Consider the following 3133-nt stretch of genomic DNA (forward strand, 5'->3'; position numbering starts at 1 on the left):
CGTTAGAAGAAGGCATGGTGTCCCTCCAGATTTCGGAGCCACCAATATTGAGTGGGACTCTCCACCTGCCGCAGTTTTTGGCGGATACTCTATATTCCTTAACCAATAAAGTTGTCTTTGTTCATTGAGCTTGTATCAGTCTTTTTCAATATCGCCCTTCGCAATTTGGAGTATGACAGGCCTGTCAGGGGGCTGTGGGTAATAACGGGGCAGTTCGAACGAACCGTGTGGGCAGAACAGCCGGACGTTTGCGATGGTGGCCAGCACCATCTAAATTGAGTTTTTATGCAGTTGTAAATAAACACAAGGTAACCTCACCTAGGTAGGCGTCCTCCATTTAGCAAGAGAAGAGTTTAAATGAAGAGAGAATGTGGAAAATGAAGACAATACTTGAGGTGAAGAAAAGATCGTGTTAGGCCTGGTACACACAAAGACAATCGGGTTGTTTTTGTCCCAGTTTTGCCCTGTCCCGACCGGGGACCTCAAACGCCAGACTGGACTATGTTTTAAAAGATTATCCCATGAGATTATGTCAACAAGAGGAAACAGTAGAACGTACGCTGTTTTAATTGTACTTTTATTTTTTTCTCTTTGTTTTAAATGTTTATAAGCGCTTCTTTTTATTTATTTGGAAATGCTTTTAATCATGTAAATCACATTGAGTTACCTTGTGTATGAAATGCACTCTTTAAATGAATTTGCTTTGCTTTAAATTTGAGATGTCTTAAGAGTGGATTTGTTCAGAATAAAGGGACCGATATGGGTCGGGGCCGAAAAATATTTACGACTCTTACAAAATCTCCACACGTGGAAGCCAACGTCTCCCCCAGTCATGACGTCGTGAATTGTGAAGTGAAACAGAATGGAGCCAATCAAGAAGCGCTCTGACTCAGGAACAAGGAAACAACCGCAAATAAAAACAAACGTCTTACCCGATGTCATGGTTTTTTTTTTATAAAGGTGGGTTGCCCAGACAGCAAAAAGTATTTTCCAAAGCAAGTCCCTCATGGACGACATCGCCATTCTACAGATTTGTTTGCAAGACCTGTGCTGGAACACAATCCTTCTGTATGTTGTTGTGCATTTCATATTATTGGAGCACACCACAGACAACATGACAGAAATTGTTAAATGGCTGATTTTTTTATGTTCATGCGTGGGGTCTGTAGCAGATAAAACTCTTTTAAGATTGGAAAAATCCTTATGTGTGTCGGGCCTTAGGAAGTAAAATTGTCGATTGAGGAGTGTGTTGGAGGAAATTTAGGTGTGGAAGTATATCCCTGAAGTGGTTGCCGGCCAATCACAGGGCACATACAAACAAACAACCATTCGCACTCTCGGTTCAACTCCTGGTTCGCTTGTGTCGAGCTTTGGGTGTTAAACCCAATTCAGAATGCTGTATTGGATATGTTCACCTTTCTTTTTTGTTTCTTCCTTCCTTGTTTCTTTCCTTTTTGTTTCCTTGTTCCTTCCTTGTCTGTTTCCTTCCTTCCATACTTCCTTTCCTTCCTTCAAATCACAAATGGCTGGAGGAATTCCATTGATGTAGAAATACAAAGAAAAGATGGTTGGCTTGATAACTGCTCAAAACACTTGGTCCTCTCAAAAGAATTCTGACTTCAGTAATGCTGAAATAAACTCCATTATGACTTATCATTTGTAAATTGTAAATTCAATTCTGCTTGTGAGTTGGTTACTTGGTGGGCTGGTCTGTCAAAAACTGCATGTCCGCTATTGGGCACAACAGCCACCACAGTTTCCATAGTGTAGTGGTTATCACATTCGCCTAACATGCGAAAGGTCCCCGGTTCGAGACCGGGTGGAAACAGCTTTTCTTGCTTGTCAGGCAGCTGTTGTACGTGGTTTGCTGGTGATGTTCTGCAGTGGAAGTTACCGTAGCTTAGTGGTCTGCATGTGCACCTCATGTGTGAAAGGTTTCTGCTTCAAAGCATAGTATGAGCAAGGCCTGGTTATTATTATTATTTTAATTAATCTGCCTTGAAAAACAGCTTCGACAAAAACTTATAGATATGTTTGTGGATTTGAAAAACACGTATGTAAGTCACAAATATATTTGTGTCAAAGATTTTGACATCAATCTCTCCCCATAGTGTTTCATGGCAGATAAAAAGAAATAATAACTAACAAGCCTTGTTTCCACCCAGTTTTGAACCAAAGACCTTTTGCGTGTGAAGCAAACGTGACAACCACTACACTATGGAAACTGCTGGCATCCTTCATCTAACTACCCCAACAGTACTATTTGGAGCTGCCAGCCAGCAACCCGGTGGAAAACAAAATTCTGCATTTTAAGAAAGATCTTGATGTGAACTCCAGCTTTTGTAACAAATACCCTGAAACAGTTGTCCACCTGTTTTGCTACTGTCCATATGGTCATCTTTTTTGGGGCAAAAACTGTGATTTTATTCACAATAATGTTGAAAGGAATATCGTACTTGCTTGGCATATTCGAAGAAATAATTAAAAAAAAGAAATTTGTGTTACTTCATCAGAGGGACAGCCAAGGTTCGATGTTTTGGAGACAACGTTAGAGAGAGCAGACTTCGATGGTTTGGACACGTCCAGAGGAGAAATAGTGAGTATATTGGCAGAAGGATGATGAGGATGGAGCTGCCAGGCAAGAGAGCGAGAGGAAGACCAAAGAGAAGGTTGATGGATGTCGTGAGGGAAGACATGATGGCAGTTGGTGTTCGAGAGGAGGATGCAGGAGATAGGCTTACATGCAAAAGGATGACGTGCTGTGGCGACCCCTAACGGGGCAAGCCGAAAGGAAAAGAAGAAGACAGTGTTTTTCGGACACATTTTGAGACTGATTGAATCTTTACAGATGATTTTACAGATTTTTCCCCGAGTTACTCACCGGAGCGGCGTCCGCGGTTTTCGGCGCATGGAGACTGAAGCGACGCCACAGAGGGAAACGAGCCGGCATTCAGGTGAAACTCCGCAAGAGAGGACACAGATTGGCGTTCCCGTCGATCCACCTCGCGAATGTACGCTCCCTACCCAACAAAATGGACGAGCTTCATCTTCTGTTAAAGACCAGTAAAGACTTCGGACGTTCCGCGGCCATGTGCTTCAGGGAGACCTGGCTTTGCGACGCTGTACCCGATGG

General features: G+C 42.7%; 1 non-coding gene across 1 annotated transcript; it reads left to right on the forward strand.

Moving 5' to 3' along the window:
- Positions 1 to 1755: 1755 nt before the first annotated feature.
- Positions 1756 to 1828, forward strand: trnav-aac (transfer RNA valine (anticodon AAC)). The gene has a single exon. It is a non-coding gene; the product is annotated as a tRNA-Val (tRNA).
- Positions 1829 to 3133: the final 1305 nt, after the last annotated feature.

Source organism: Phycodurus eques, unplaced genomic scaffold (genome assembly GCF_024500275.1).
Source record: "Phycodurus eques isolate BA_2022a unplaced genomic scaffold, UOR_Pequ_1.1 contig_420, whole genome shotgun sequence".
Classification (NCBI taxonomy): Eukaryota; Metazoa; Chordata; class Actinopteri; order Syngnathiformes; family Syngnathidae; genus Phycodurus; species Phycodurus eques.